General features: G+C 47.1%; 1 protein-coding gene across 3 annotated transcripts in view; it reads right to left on the reverse strand.

Annotated features, from left to right (window-relative positions):
* Window positions 1-4,290: 4,290 nt before the first annotated feature.
* The window catches only part of Rsph9 (radial spoke head component 9), a 50,966-nt gene continuing 38,112 nt past the window's right edge, over window positions 4,291-17,144 (reverse strand). For 2 of the 3 annotated variants that reach the window (XM_046426127.2, XM_046426129.2), the window contains one exon: window positions 4,291-4,797. The gene's annotated coding sequence lies outside the window, so the exon portion shown is untranslated. The remainder of the gene's footprint in view (window positions 4,798-17,144) is intronic. The other variant, XM_058573181.1, reaches the window with a different exon arrangement.

Raw genomic sequence — 17,144 nt, forward strand, 5'->3', positions numbered from 1 at the left:
ATGCTCCAGAACACGGACTTCTTCCTTCTAAGAGCAGCAGGAAGCTAGGAGAAACATCTTCCCCTATCTCCAGCCCCTGCCCCGCATCATACAGGCCTCACTGCAGACCTGCTCTCAAAGGCACACCCTCCCTAGAGCCTGAGTGGCCCACCTCTCTGCCCAGCTCTGCCCGCCTCGTGTTCTAAGCTTGTTGAACGCCATCCTACCTCCCCACAGGAATTGGCAGCTCCTGTCAGCTTCCATAGCCCCAAATCTCCCTTTGCCCACAGCCTCCTTCCCTATGGCCTCAGGGAGGTGATTGGATACCTCTGAAGTCAATCATCCTGGGGTTTAACCATCATCACGGCTAAAGATGCCTCCTTATATGCTATCACATGTAAGTTTCATCATGAGTCTGAAGATAAAGCTTAACTAATATTTTTATAGATATGGAGCAAAGGACAGATGTTAACATTCATTAGACTTGCTGCATACTAAGCCATCAGAGAAAAGCCGAGGAACTCCTGAACTCTCTCCCAAGAAGATGCAACATTAACAATGAAGGACTGGTTAATATCTCCTACAGGTAATACTCAAAGGGGCTGTGTCCCCAGACAGCTGCCCTCTCCTCATCCTGGCTGGAACACTCAGAGAACCACTGCTCAGCCCTAACTGGAACTGTTCTTCACCTACAATTGGGTGGCACCTACACCCACTTTCACAAGTTCCTGGCTGGGCTTGGTGGCGCATGACTGTAATCCCAGCGGCTCAGGAGGCTGAGGCAGGAGGATAGCAAGTTCAAAGCCAGCCTCAGCAACTGAGCAAGACCCTGTCTCTAAATAAAATACAAAATATAGCTGGGGATATGGCTCAGTGGTTGAGTGCTCCTGAGTTCAATCCCCAGTACTCCCACCCCCGCAAAAAACAGTTCCTCCCCTTCCTGTTGTCCCACAAGCTCCAGTCCCCTTGAACAGTGAAATCACATCTTCAGGTCCTCCCCCACAACGCCCTCCTCCCTGATCCACACAGCCTTAACACCTTTGATGTTAATGCTTTTGTTTTTGTTTTTGTTTTGTTTTGTTTTTGCAATACTGGGGATGTAACCCCTGGGCTATATCCCCAGTCCTTTGTATTTTTTTTTATTTTGAGACAGGGTCTCACTAAGTTGTCCAGGCTGGCCTTGAATTTACAATCCTCCTGCCTCAGCCTTCTGAGCTGTTGGGATTACAGGCCTGTACCACTGCACACAGCAGTTGTTATTTTTAACCACCATTTATCAAGCGCTTAGCTTTGTGCCAGGCACTTTAATAAATACTTTTTGACTAGTATCTCATTCAACTGCCCCCACACACTCAGCAACCCCCAAAATGAGTATCATTATATCAGTCTTACAAATGAGGAAACCAAGCTTCAGAAAGAGACCCTTCCTTCATATGCTACACAATCCCAGTCTGTGGGAACAGCAACTCTGGCCCTACAATGGGCCCATAAGCCCCGCACATTATCAAGTAGACTCCCGAGTTCAGCTGGATCAAAGGATCCCAGACCTGAATGGTCGGTCACCTCGGTGTCAGCTCCACCTGCATGCCTACCAGATGCCTCAACCTCAAAATGTCCAAAAACACCTCTGAGCTTTTCCTCAAAAAAGCATTTCCCCAGAGCTTCCCGCATAGCAGCTCAGAGTGGCTCCATCCTTCTAATAGCAGAGGCTCCAATCAGCAGGAAATCTTATTGGCGCCACCCTCAGAACCCACCACCCCCAACCACCTCCCCTGCTTGACCACAAGACAACCTCCCCCAGCTCCAGGGAGGGTATTTGTGGGGGGAGGGCCTTAGGACTAATGTGATTGAGCAGACAGCCTATGGGAGGCCCCTGTTGAGAGACCAGTTTTATCTCACCCTAAGAAGTTTCATGTTAGGAAAAACGCCTTCACATCCCTGTCTCCTGGGACCCTCACCATTAGCCTTAGACATATCTCTCACTCCCTCTCCTTTTTCTTCCCTACCTTCCACGCGTCCTCCCTCCTTCCTTCTTTCCTTTGCTTTTGTGCAAAATACATACTGAGCATTGGCTCCATTTGTAACACAGGAAGGTGGGGGTTACTGGGGCACTAGTGTGGTTCCAGGGCCCCAGGGAACTGAAAACTGTACTTGTGGTTTCTATAACAAGACCAAGATGTTGGGTAAGGAACAAAACCAGCCCTGGGCCTCACTAGCAGGTACGCTCAAGGATGCAGGGAACTCACTGGAAAAGCAGATCTGAGCCTAGGCTGGGGATTTTCAGATAGACCAAGGTAGGAAGGAGGAAGGCAAGATACTGGGACAGCGGACAGTTTGAGCACAGGCTTGGCGATAACAGACCAAGTTAGGAGAGCATCCATCTGGTTGGAGCAGAAAGGTCACTTGAGGTGAGGTGGGGTCCAAGGAGCATCCTGAGTGGTGAGAGAAGAGGACCATCAGTCGGACCTCCCAGCGGGATTGGCCATAAGAATAACAGTGGCACAGCAAAAGCATGATGCTGCACCTACTCTGACCTGGCCACGCCTCTTGGGCAAGTCACTTTCCTGTGCCTTGGATTTCTCACCTCTAATAGAGAAAATAATCCCCATCTCACGGAGTGCTTGTGAGGATTAAATGGGATGATGTATATGAAAACTTCTGGCATCACACTTCATAGACGCTTTTTGAAAATGTTTATTGAATCTGAGCAAATGAAGGCGGTGGGTGTGAAGCGCTCATTCAAGAGGTTTCGTCATGGAAGAAGAAGCGGATTGCACAACAGCCGAGTCAGCGCGGGGTCAGGGGAGGCTGTTTCTGATCCCAGGGAGACCTGTGGGGGTTTGCGAGCCGAGGATATGGATGCTGCCAAACGAGGGCAGGGAGGAGAAGTCTCAAGAACCAGTAGTGGGGATAGTCACACAGCCCTGCGAATATCCTAGAACCATCAAATTGAACACTTTAAGTGGGTGGATTGTGTGGAATGTGAATTTTATCTCATAAAACTGTCCAAAAAAAATGTCTGGAGAGACCCACTAGCTCTTAAGGTACCCCCAGATCACCCTGCACTACCAGATGTTCCACACATGGACCCGAAGGCCCTATGCTGCCCGCACCACCACCCAGAACCATTCACAGCTTTTCTGTTCACCCCAGTGAAACCACATCCCTGCCACCACCTCCTTCCCTTCCCCATCCCTCAGGCAAACTGAAGCAGTGTTCCAGAAAGAGGGCGGGAAGGGGACCTGATTCTAGCCCTGGCTCTGCCTCCAATGTGCTGAGGGCTTTCCCCTCTGGGCTCAGCCTCCTCCTGTGTGCACAGGCAGAATGGGAGGAGGTGAAGGGCCTGGGCCCCAACAGGTTCCTGGGTGACTGCCAGCCCCTCTCTCACCAGCTGAGAAAACTCTGCACGTTATACATCCTCTTTGTGTCTCATCTGAAATAGGGAAACTCAGGCTGGGTATGTAGGTGAGTGGTAGAATGTTCACCTAGCATGTATGAGGCCTTAGATTCCATCTCCAGCATGGCGAATAAATAAATAAGTAGGAATCTCAGAGGATTGCACAAAGATTAAATGGGTTACTAGATACAAAGCACTCAGAGGAAGAGCCCAATTAATATTAACTCCTTATACCATTATGATTGTGTGGAGGAGTAGTCAGTCAATGGTCTTCGAGGTGATTTCTGTGATTTCCTCACAGAAGAATCATTTCCCCAGGATGAACAGTGCCATATCCCTAGAAAGCAAGAGTGGCAGCAGCTTCTAGACTAAGTAGTTTTCTTAGGTTTGTTCCATGCCTGCTCCAGTGGGGATTGTGAAGTTTTGTTTTGTTTTGGGGTTTTTGTTTTTTGTTTTTTGTTTTTTTTTTTTTTTGGTATCAGGGATTGAATCCAAGGGCTCTTAACCACTGAGCCACATTCCCCAGCCCTTTTTATTTTTATTTTTTATTTTGAGACAGGGTCTTATTAAGTTGCATAGGGTCTCCCTAAATTGCTGAGGCTGGCTATGAACTTGTGACAGTCCTGTCTCTGCCTCCAGAACCGCTGGGATTTCAGGCGTGCACCCTTGCACTCCACTGACTGTGAACCTCTTGAGAGCAGAGGACCCCTAGCACACGTTTACCAGATGGAGTCCTTTTAGGGAGGCAAGTGTGTGAAGGCGGAGAGACAAGCTAAAGGGTGGAACCTGAGCCAGATCAGGAGCACAGCAGGAAAGTATCAAAAGCTCACACTTACCAAGTATCTGACCCCTCACCAGGCACTCCCCCCACTAAATGCCTTTCATGTATTAGCTCATTTGTTCTTCACAAAAACCCAAGTGAGTTTTTATTATTCCTGTTGTACAGATGAGGAAACTAAGGCACAGAGTGATTAAGGAGTCCCCAACATCACATAGCTAACAAGCAACGGAGCTGGGATTTGTACCCAGTATGAATCCAGAGAACATGCCCCCAGCTACTTACATTGCCTCATATGTCTACAAAATACAGCATATGTCACCCAGAGGCTGGCCTGGCCACTGCACAAATGAGATGGAAGAGTCCTGCCCAGCCAGAGACTAAGGTTGAGAAGTAGGAAAAAGGGCTCAAGAAGTCCCCTCTACAGAAATTTTTTTGAGGAAAGGGCAGGCCATTCCCAGCCCAGGCCTGCTTGCAGGTCGGGGTCTGGACAAGATCACCTTCCAGGACCTCCACCAATTTTTGAGTCTCTCTTCTGAGCTGAGAGCCCTGAGGGCAGGCATCTAATTCTGAGGTCCTTCAGTGGGTCCAGCTTGGAGCAGCGACTGAGGCCAGAGGTTAAAAGCAGGAAGCACCAGAGATCCTGTAGAAAGACAAACGTTATTCTGACCCAAGTCCCTGCCCAACAGTCAAAGGCTCCAAAGAGGCTCGATGGGTGGCAAGCAGGGAATAAGAGTGGGTTTTCCAGCTCCAAGACCTCCAACCCCAGCCCAGAGTGACCTGTCCCCTCCCCACTGCCCTTACTTTCAAGTGTGTATGCATAGACATCCTGGCCCCAAGAAGATGAGTCCAACATCCTCTCAGGGTGCAACAACCCTCAGCTTTGATTTATACCCGTGAATACTCTCTCCAGGAAATTCATTCATTCATTCACTCTTCTTTCCATGAGTTTTCACTGAGTTCTGCTAAGCTCCAGGCCCCACATGATACAAGCCCCCCAAAAATTACCCACCTAGTGGAGAAAATAGCACCTGGACTTATAAGACCAACAAAGATCCTGACCAGTGAGCTGGGTAGAAAGAGGATATGTGGGCCCTATGGACATCTTCAAGGAGGGAACGTCTGAGCTAAGCCTTGAGGGCAAGAGGAACTTTCCAGACAGTAGCCAGTCGGGAAACTGAAGGTCATATGGCGGTGACTTGCACGTACAACCGAAAAGCAACAGCCACAGGCAAGGCCAAGAGAGAAGAAGAGCGAAGGTCAGGAGCCACGCTACAGAGGCCCTTGCAGGATCCTGGGCTGCACTGGCAGAGGCAAGATGAACCTTGAGGATCAGTAAGCAAGGGAGCAGCACTGTCTTCTTTCTGGTTTAGATAGACTAGGCTGGTAGGGAGAAGGATCAAAGGGGAAGCTGGGCCTTGTTAGTCAATTTTGCAGTCCGCAGGCCTCTCCAGCCCTTCGCAATGTGCTGGCTGCCTGGGACCTGGCCTCCTCATACCCACCATCTACATGTGTTTGAACCACATTCCATGCACAGGCATGCTAGGGGAGTGAAAAGAAGAGGACCCGAGTGGCTGGGCCTGTATCCTGCCCTAAGCCCCAAGGGTGTGTGTGATGTTTGCTCTGGCCAGCCCTTACTTCTCTCAGCTGGGACCCCAGCAGGGGCTCAGAGAAGAGCAAGAGAGAGCCAAGACTTACTGAGCACCTAATATATCCATGAACCTTCCAAAGCTTAACATATGAAATCCTATTGCTGGTGGGACTGCAGCCACTGTGGAAAGCAGTATGGAGATTCCTCAGAAAATTTGGAATGAAATCACCATTTGACCCAGTTATTCCATTCCTCGGTATCTAACCAAAGGACTTAAAATCAGCATACTATAGTGACACAGCCACATCAAGGTTTATAGCAGCTCAATTCACAATAGTTAAGCTACGGAACCAACCTAAGTACCCTTCAACATATGAATGGATAAAGAAAATGTGGTATAGCTACACAATGGAATATTACTCAGCCATAAAGAAGAATGAAATTATGGCATTTGCTAGTAAATGGATGGGACTGGAGACTATCATGCTAAGTGAAAAAGCCAATTCCAAAAAACCAAAGGCTGAATCTTTTCTCTGATATGCAGATGCTAACATACAATAAGAGGGGTGGGAGGGAAGGAAAGAAGTTCATTGGATTATACAAAGGGAAATGAAGGGAAGGGAGGGAGATGGGACTAGGAAAGACAGTAGAATGAATCGGACAGAACTTTCCTATGTTCATATATGAACACACAACCAGTGTAAACTTCACATCATGTACAACCACAAGAATGGGAAGTTATGCTCCATATATGTATAATATGCCAAAACACATTTTTCTGTTATGTATAAATAAAAATAAAAATATTCTATGAAGGAGATTCTATTGCCAAACCCATTTTACAGAAGGAAAAAGTAAAGCAGACAAAGGCCCCATAGTATATACCATGGGGACCGAAAACCAGGTCCACTAGTTCCTTTTGTTTAATCAATAAATCTGCTTATCAAAACCAGAGGATGGGTTCTAGGACCCTTGAAGAAACCAAACTCCTTGGATGCCGAAGTCCTTTATGTTAAACACATAGTATTTACATATAACCCATGCTCATTTTCCTGCATACATAAATCATCTCTAGGTTATTTACAATATAAATGGTATGGAAATAAATACTACAATGTAAATGGTATGGAAATATTGTTATACTGTTTAGGGCATAATGACAAGAAATAAAAAGTCCATGTTCAGTACAGACGCTATTTCTATTTATTTATTAGTCTGTTCACTCCTCGTTGAATGTGCTGACGCAGAACCCAAAGACACAGCAGAACCCAGGAATGCGGAGGGCCCACTATGCTTCCTAAGCCATTGCTCTGTGCCAGGCGTGTTCTAGGCTCTTTGAAGACTAAACAGTGAATCTCCAAACAGTTCATGCTGTAACCAGCCTGTGCCACACCTCCTTGGGGTAGGATGAAGGTCAGGAACAAGGATCGTTTCTCATGTGTGGAGTTGAAGCTCAAGTGTCCCAGGGCATGATCAGCCCAGTCACCAAAGAGAAAGAACAGCCACTCTGCTGAGGAGCAGGTGGGCTCTAGAGTTCATGACCCCCTCTCTGAGAGCTGGGCTATTGAACGGAGGACACAAGGCTTGAATCCTCAGCATACCCACTCAGTGCCCTCCCTGGTCTCTTTGGGCTGTGCCGAAACTCTTAAAGGTCACGTCCCTTGGTGTCCTGGAGTCAGGAGGGGATAGACACAAGCTGCCCGGAGGACCTTATGCAGGACATGGGAGACATGTTGTCCCACCCCCAGCCTGCTCCTAGCCCAGCAACTCAGGGGCCTACCTCTGGCCTGGGGAACAGAGTAAGTGGGTAAGAGAAAATGGTAGGAATCTGGGGCAATGGGGCCACTCCCCTACCTGGGTGGCGGGTGGCTACCTCTGCAACAGTGACTCAGCTGCAGGTCGATAAAGTTGGGGTTAGACTGAGCAGTTTGGTGTTACAATCCTGTACTCAGCTGCCCCAGGCGGAAAGACTCACAGCCAGGTCAGCCTCAAGGTGTGGAGCTGGACGTGTGTGTGCGCTGGAGGATGGCAGGATCTTTGGGGACTTTCTTGAATTCACAAGCCCAAGGCAAGAAAGAATGTCTGGGATCACATTCCTTAGTGGGGTCTACGGAGACCCTGGCCAGACCCTCCTATCTCCCATTCCTCAAGATCCTGCCTAGAAGACTCTTCCTCCAGGAAGCATACCAGTACTAATGGAGTCAACGCATCTTCTCCCCACTGATCAGTGTGCACTGACTGACTCAGAACCTCGCCAGCATTTTCCTCAGACTTATACCCAAGTCAGGGGAGTACTACTTTCCACCCCAACTTCAGGCTCATGCCTCTTGAAATGGTGTTCAAATTTCACATCTGATCTTTTAGCTTCAAATATGTGTATTCTACTCCAGGATATAGGCATATATATTTATTTTTTGGGGGGGAGGGTATGCCAGAGATTGAACTCAGGGGCACACAACCACTGAGCCACATTCACAACCCTATTTTGTATTCTATTTAGCGACAGGGTCTCACTGAGTTGCTTAGTGCCTCACTATTGCTGAGGCTGGCTTTGAACTTGTGATCCTCCTGCCTCAGCCTCCCAAGCTGCTGGGATTGCAGGTGTGTGCCAGCATGCCTGCCTTATTTTATTTTATTTTTTTGTATGTGGTACTGGAGATTGAACTCAGGGGCACTCTACCACTGAGCTACATCTCCAGTCTTTTTCTTTTTTTCTTTTCTTTGGGGGGGTATGGGAGTGAGGGGGTACCATACCCAGCAGCCTTCCTATTTTTTTATCTTGAGACAGGGTCTCACTAAATTGCTGAGGCTGGGCTCCAACCTGTGATCCTCCTGCCTCACCTCCTGAGTTGCTGGGATTACAGGTATGTGCCACTGAGCTGATTATTATTGTATTTTTTAAATAATAATTCTGCCATGCATGACAGCACATGCTTGTAATCCCAATGACTCAGGAGGCTGAGGCATGAGGGTCACAAATTCAAGGCCAGGCAGGGAAACTTTTCAAGTTTTTAAAAAGGGACTGAGGATGTAGCTCAGAGGTAGAACATTCCTGGGTTCAATTCCCAGCACGCGCACACACACACACACACACACACACATCATTTTTACTTACAAAGTGAATCATAATTTTTCTCTTAAAATATTCTAGGGATACTGATGCCATAAGAATATGTCTCATGCTTAACTGTAACTTTAAACTACTCAACTTTAGTACATGTGTCATTGTAGACCTCTATTGGAGGGCAAATGAGGCAACAAACTTCACTGGATCCAAGAGCTGTCTTTCTGGTCCTGAAACCCTGACCCCTGCAGTCCTCAGGGCAGCTAGGTAGATGGGCAGCTAGAGGCCTCTCTGTAGTCCTCTCTGCTGACAGGGCATGGCTCAAACTTCACATTCTACTGATGCTACCATGTGACTGGTTTGGAAGCTGTTACCCAGAACGGCAGTGCTTAAATTTAGCTAGAAATTATAATCACTTAGGGATCTTCTGAAAATCTTGACACTCAGCCCACAACTTACACCAATTAAATCAGTGTCTCTTGAGGATGAAATTCACTCAATAGTACTTTTTAATTCTCCCCAGACAATTCCAATGTGCAGCTGAATTTGAGAACTAGTGATTTGGGCCAAACCCTTTATAATGATAGAGATGCTCAGGCCCAGAAAGAAGTGCCTTGCTCAAGGTCATGCAGCAAGGTAATGGCCGGACCCAGAAACTCCACTAACCAAGGCAGACCTCCTGCCCACATCCATCCTCCACACCCCTGTGGGCACTTGCCTGGCAGCCTGCTAATCCCATAAGGATCCTAGAGTTCTTTAAACTTCCAGGGGCTGGGAGGAAGATCCCCAGGATAGGCTCCCAGAGCCATTCATCCCAAAGTGCCCCCATTCAAGATGTTCTCTGGAGACAGAATGTCTTAGAGCATTTCCAACCTGGATATTCTCCTTGCCTCAATGCCACCCTGGCTTTAACAGGATTTCATGGAGACTGGGACAGCTGTGGTTTGGGGCAGGGCACCACAAGGAGATATACTATAGCTACAGGCAAAAGCTGGGACAGGCATGGCACACAATTTTTCTGGATCCACCCCGAGAAGCCCAAGTACTTTCCCCTCCCTCCTCTCCCCACCCTCTGATGACGCAGGAACCTCTGCCCTCCACCTCACACCCTTGCCCCAATGGGGAGGTGAGGGAAATCTGCAGCCTGAGGGCTGTCAGCAACTTATTTTCATTCTGGGTCTGGCTGGTTTAAATAGATCCATCCAGGGACCTGTAGAACCTTGTGTCCTATCCATGGGACATACACACACACACACACACACACACACACACTCAGAACCTGTGGAGAAAGAGGGAGAAGGAGGCATCCCAGGGATTCAGAGTCTTTGAATTGAAGACATTCAGTGGCCAAACGCCATCCTTGGAAGGGAGGAGGAATGGGATCACAAGGAAAGACAAAGAGGCTGAAAGGGGCATCCATCCTTCTACCTCTGCTTCCATCTTCTAACCCAGTGGTTCTCAATCCTGGTCACACATAGAATCTCCTGGGGAGCTTTTACAAATGTTGATGCCTGGGCTCCAGCCCCTGGAAGTTTAACTGTTTGACTTAACTCTGGGAAAAAGTTTGGGGCATCAATTAAATGTGCAGACAGGACCTTTGCCTAATGAAATAACTTATCAGTGATGGATGGATTCCCTCACTGGGCAGAGGGCCAGAGGAAGAGCTTGACCTTTCTAGGGGTGCAAGATGGGCACCATACTCTGAGACCCTAGTGTCATGTACTTCATGAACATAATGCAGTAAAAGGCTGAGGTTAAAGAGAATGAGCAGGTTCTCATTTTCCCTGTCCTCCTTCCTTGCCTTGGACAAATCACCTGCTTCCCAGAGCCTCAATTTCTTTCTTTTTTTAGTATTTAATTTTTAGTTTTAGGTGGAAACAATATCTTTATTTTATTTTTATGTGGTGTTGAGGATTGAACCCAGTGCCTCACACATGCCAGGCGGGCACATTACCACTTGAGCCACATCCCCAGCCCCTCAATTTCTTCATCCACAAAATAGTTGGAGAGAATAGTTGCTACCTGATAGGTACTTGTAAAAATTAAGTGATTAAGTCTACACAGTTCTGAGCATGTAGTAAACAATCAATAAAATGTAGCTAGATCAGTCAGCTTTCCATTACTATAACAAATACCTGAGATAATAAATTTATAAAAAGAAAGGGTTGGCTAGGTGCAGTGGTGCTCACCTGTAATCCCAGTGGCTTGGGAGACTGAGGCAAGAGGATCATAAGTTCAAAGCCTCAGCAACTTAGCAAGGCCCTATGCAACTTAGCAAGATCCTGTCTCTATATAAAACATAAAAAGGTCTGGGAATGTGCGTCAGTGGTTAAGTGCCCCTGGGTTCAACCCCCATTACAAAAAAAAGGTGGGGGGCATATTTTGGCTCACAGTTTGGGACATTTCAGTCCATAAGCAGTTGGCCCTGTTGCTTTTGGGTCTGTGGTGAAGCAGCACATCATGGCAGGAGTAGCAGAACAAAACTGCTTAGTTCAACTCAGTGAGATCCTATCTCAAAATAAAATATAAAAATGACTGGGAATGTGATTCACTGGGTAAGCGCCCCTGGGCTCAATCCCCAACACCAAAAAAATAATGATAATAATAATAATAAAATAAAACAAGAACAAAACCTGCTTGTTTTATGTCCAAGGAGCAAAAACAGAGAAAGAGGAAGGGGCCAGCCAGTGTCTCAATATTCCACTGAAGAGCACACCCCATACCTGAAGACCTGCCACAAAGCCTCGTCTCATAGGTTCCACCGCTTCCCAATAGCGCCTCCCTGGGAACTAAGCCTCCGAAACTTGGGCCTTTGGAGGCATTTCAGATGCAAACTATAGTGGTAGCCTTTTATTTTGAAAATTGAAGCTGAAGCCGGGCATGGTGGCACATACCTATAACCCCAGTGACTTGGGAGGCTAAGACAGGAGGATCACAAGTTCCAAGTCAGCCTCAGCAACTTAGTGTAACCCTATCTAAAAATTAAATAAAGAAATAAAAAGGACTGAGGGCATAGCTCAGTGGTAAACACCCTGGTTTCAATCCCTAGTGTTAAAAAAAAAAAAAAGAAAGTCGATTTGTATGCCTGTGTTTTTAGTAGCATTATTCAAAACAGTTAAAAGGTGGAAGCAAACTACATGCCCATCTATAGATAAATGGATAAGCAAATATGCTAAATTCATACAATGGTATATTATTAGTAATTTTTAAAAGGGAGGCTAGAAAGGGGAAATGAGCTGTTTTCCAGGACATTATTCATTTTTTACTTTCCATATTTTTTATTGGTGCATAAGAAAAGTTGTACATAATGGTGCAATTTGTAAATGCACAGAGTATAACAATATAATTTGGCAAATATGGTTCCCAAGTATTTCCCCTTTCCCAAAAGGAGGAAAATTTGGCCCAGGTTACAGCCTGGGTGACCCTCCAGGACATTATGTTAAGTGAAATCGGTCAGTCACAAAGAGATGCTGTGTGGGTCCACTTACATGAAGTTACCTGGGGTAATCAAATTCACAGAGAGAGAATGGTGGTTTATGGGTGCCAGGGACACAGGGGTTGGGGACTTATGTGTTTAATAGGTACACAGTTTCAGTTTGCAAGAAGAAAAGAGCTCTAGAGATGGATGATGGATGGTGGTGACCGATGCACAACAGTGTGAAGGTATTTAGTGCCAGAGGAACTCTACACTTAAAAATAGTTCAGATGGGCCTTGGGGTGTAGCTCAGTGATCAGCACTTGCCTAATATGTGCCAGGCCTTGGTTTCAATTTCCAAGAATTTTCAAGATGGTAAATTTTTTTTTTTTTTTTTTTTGGTGCTGGGGGTTGAACCTAGGGCCTTGTGCATGTGAGGCAAGCACTCTTCCAACTAAGCTATATCCCCAGATGGTAAATTTTATGCATACTTTACCACAATAAAAAAATTGGGCAAAAATAAATAAATAAAAACCAGAATTAGCCACATCCTTGACCTGAGCAATGCTGTGCTCCTAGAGAAGGGTAGACACATGGCCTTGCCTTCAGGCCTCTCCTGAGATAGATATAGGGGGACAGATGCTAAATGAGTGAACTCAGGATTTACACTGATAATAAACAGGAAATCATAGATAGTTTTAAAAATTGCATGGTAGGCAGGCTTCAGGGTGAAGACATTGCGGGGGGTGACAGGAGACACAGGACAGTGGTAGAAAATGGGAGTTGAAGCCTTCCAAACATGGGCACCCAGGGAGAAAAGGACAAGCACTGGAGGGCGAAACCCCTGTCAAGGCCCTGGGAAGAGTGTGCCAGAAGCCTGGGCCACCTCCTGCCTTCCTTCCACAGGAGATCCTTGTTTACTCTGCTAGGCTGGAAGCGAATGTAATCAAATTACGACTGTCTCCAGTGGGCAGGGCAGGGAGGGAGGCTGGAAAGGGGAAACGAGCTGTTTTCCAGGACATTATTCATTTGCTCTTTCTCCAGCTCCCTCTGTCCCCAAACCCTTTGCTCCCTTTCTGGTTTCCCTTGTCCTGCCATCTCCTGCCCTCCTTCTCGCCATCAGTTCCCTGGGCAAAACCAAGGTTGGTGGAGCAGAGCTGGAACTTCTGTGTCCCAGCAAGTGACCAAAGGCAGGACAACCAGGAATGTCCAGCTTCCAGAGCGCCTTTGTTGGAGACCACCTAACCCCCAACAAAGAGACTCTCCAGCCCCTCCCACCTCCCAAGCAAAGAACAAATAGTATCTGTTACTAGAAGCCCAGTTGCTTGGTTGATTAGCTCTCTCTCTCTCTAATTTGCTGGGTCTTTAGGGGAAAATCACATGTCCTCTCTGGGACAAATGCTGGGAGTGGTGGGTCATGTCAGGAAAAAACCCTCTGCCTTCCCTTTCCTGCCATCCAGGACTGATGTGAGAATAAGGGGTGATTCCACCCATGAGGAACCCTCAGATCCGAGACCCGGAGGCCTACGACAGATAAAATAAACAGAACTTCAGCAACAGGGGCAGCAGCTGAGGGTGTGGGAGGCCCTGTAGAGATGGACCTCCACAGAGATCCAGGGACCAACATGGCCTGGCAGCCATGTTGGTCCTCAATGCCCCCCAAGGATCCATCCATCCCCCTCCACACAAGCTTACATACAGTTTCTAACAAAGGGGAGTAGTGGGACACAGGTCCCTTTGAAAGCCAAATGGGTTACAAAGGGGAAAGAAAGCAATTGCCCTCTTCCTCCGTTCTGGCCAGCTGCCTTCCAATGACCCAACAGGAGTGAGCAGAGAGGCCAGCTCCACTGCCTCCCCTGGGTTCTCACGTTCCACGTCCTGGCAGCTCTTAGTCATAAATACATCAGAAAATCTTCTCTAGGGTCAAAAGGAAATTGTGAACAAAGAGGAAAGTTGGCATTTTTCCAAGCATTGAGTTCTGACAGTCCCCCCTACACACAGGAGCTATCCATGGAGCATGTGTGTGCTCACTCAGACCACATGGGCACAAGTTCTCACATCCCTTTAGTATTTATTACTAATACTCACAACTGGAATAAATTCATCCCAAAACTGCCAGATCCAAAGCTCACTCAGTTTCCAGAAGCCAGGAAGATGGCATTGAGGAAATGTTGTGACTGTCCCTATCCTGGCCCTGCCCCTACCACTTTCACCTGAAGCCAATCTCCTTGGGGTCAAAATGGCTTCTGTGGCAACAGCAGGGGCAGAGTGAGGACATGAGAACAGAGCTCCACGAGACCCTATCCTCTCCCTTCTGCGCCCAGCCCAGCCCAGCGATGGAGGCACAAAGGAAGAACCTATGCTTTCACTCAGAGTGACTGAAGCTAGAATTAGGAGGTGACCTCAGCGATCCCTTGGCCAGAATTTCACTTTACAGATGAGGTCATGGGAGCCCCAAACAGTGCAGGGATAAGCCTCAGGCGCCACAGGCACTGAGAGGCAGGGCTTGCACGTCTCCCGACTCCACTCATCAGCAGGGACTCCCCAGCCTTCTTCAGCTGTCGCCTTCCTCTCTCTGCCCACCACTCTGTGGCATTTGTCCCCCATCTGGATCCTAGGATCCAGAAGAAAACCATTCTCAACAATAGCATTCTCTAGGGGCCCCTGCCAGCTGGTTCCTAAGATGATCTCTCCCACACCTGGACCCTATTCCTGGCCTGTGGCCCAGGTGATCTTCTGGCCCTCTGACACCCACAGCAATCCCCAGGCAGGGATGGGGATTTGGGGGAGGGCCTTGGAATTCAGACTGCCAAATTAGGGCTTCCAGGTCTAGTCCATTCCACTGGGTGATTCCTCAGACATCTTATCTTGTGAGAAGAGAAACTGAGTCTCAGCAAGGTGAATGGACTATTTCCACATGTCTGCCTAGAATAAAGACAATTCTCGGGCTGGGGATGTGGCTCAAGTGGTAGCGCGCTCGCCTGGTGTGCGTGCGGCCCGGGTTCGATCCTCAGCACCACATACAAACAAAGATGTTGTGTCCGCCAAATACTAAAAAAATAAATATTAAAAAATTCTCTCTCTACCTCTATCTCTCTCACTCTCTCTAAAAAAAAAAAAAAAAGACAATTCTCAGTAGCCGTGGTGGCTAGGTATAGCTATCAAGCTAAGTTCTGGCAAATGTGATACAGCTGCCCTACCACTCTGGGTTATAAGAACAGGACTGTTTGCAGAATCAGAATCTAGAACCTGATGACGCTCTTTATGGATGGAGAAACAGGCCCAGACAGCATGTGCACCTGGCTTTATGTTGCCGGCTGGTTAGGGAAGAGGCTGATTTTCAGTCTACAGCTCTGTCCTTTTGCTTTGGGGATTGAATCCACAGGTTCTCTAGCACTGAGCTACCTTTCCAGCCTCCTTCACCCTTTTTTGTAATTTATTTTGAGACAAAGACTCACTAAGTGGCCCAGATTGTCCTTGAACTTGCAATCCTCCTGCCTCAGCCTCAAGAGTCACCAGGATTACAGGCATGAGCCACTGCACCCAGCTGTTTTTGTATATTTCTTCTTTGCATACTGAGGACAGCCCGGCCTAAGGCACCATTTTTTACACATTCAGCAAAATGTACCATCAGTTTTGAAGTGTCTTAAAAGGTTAAAAACATTTCCTTAGGAATGAAATGCATTTGGGGGTTAAGCAGGGCTGGGGATACAGCTCAGTTGGTAGACTACTTGTGTAGTGTGTTAAGGCCCTGGGTTTAATCCCCCAGTACCACCAAAAACAGAAAGAAAGAAAGAAAGAAAAAGAAATGCATTTGGGGGCCAGGGACCATGGTGCATGTAATCCCAGTGGCATTAGAGCCTGAGGCAGGAGGATCATGAGTTCAAAGCCAGCCTCAGCCACTTAGCAAGGCCCTAAGCAACTCAGAGAGACCCTGTCTCTAAATAAAATATTTTAAGAAAAGGTCTGGGGATGTGGCTCAGTGGTTAAGTGCCCCTGTGTTCATTCCCCAGTATCAAAAAAATAAACAAAAATGCACTTGGGCACCAGGAGAAAGGACTCAAATGTGTCACTTAGATTGACAGAGACACAAAGGCCCTCTCAGTAAGGGTATCCTGCCCTCTGCAGAAATACATAGCCAGAGCTGGGCTTGCTAAGGGCACTGAGCTGAGCTGGCCTCACTGGACACAGCCACAGGCTGGACTGCTCATTTGGCTGGGATTCTAGTCTGTGCCTAGGAGGGCACCCAAACGCTACAGCAGGTCTCTTCCCCTTCCACAGGCAGTTTTGTTTGGGGCCTTCCTCCAGCCTCACTTTCCCAGAAGCCTTTGGGATTCTGAAGGCCGCTAACACTGCCTCTTACTGATTCTACTTCTTTGTTTTCCTTCTTTCTCCTTATCAAGGCAGTCCTGTGTCCTGGTCCTCCAGCATAGAAATGAATCCGTTTTGCTTTATAATGAATCTATTATATGGAACATTTAAGTTTTTACATACTTTTTCTGAAATGTGTGTCCTATTTCATGATTTAAAATGTGTAAAAAAAATTAGTTAAATAAAAAGGAAAGAGCAAGTGAACTTCAGGGCAATCATCAAATTTATAAAGTGTTTCTTTTGTGAAACAAGAGGATTCACCCCCAGAGCATATTCCCTGGGTGCATATAATCATTTGTTCATAAAAGGCATGCAGTACCTGCTCAATTGATAACCTATTGGTGAAATGAACCAGTGAACAAATGAATGACGAAATTTGGACAGAGTAAGAATCCTGGCAAAGAAGAGAAACGACACTGAAAACTGGATGGAAAATGTTGAATTAGCAAAAACTCTAGACCCTCGACGCAACTGTTTCCAGGCACATGGTATCAGCAGGACACACCTGTAGGAAGGCCACCACCAAACAAGGGCTTTTTGTCCAAGGTT

Source organism: Marmota monax, unplaced genomic scaffold (assembly GCF_021218885.2).
Source record: "Marmota monax isolate L192 unplaced genomic scaffold, Marmota_monax_Labrador192_F-V1.1 WCK01_AAM20220418_F8-fsc00187, whole genome shotgun sequence".
Classification (NCBI taxonomy): Eukaryota; Metazoa; Chordata; class Mammalia; order Rodentia; family Sciuridae; genus Marmota; species Marmota monax.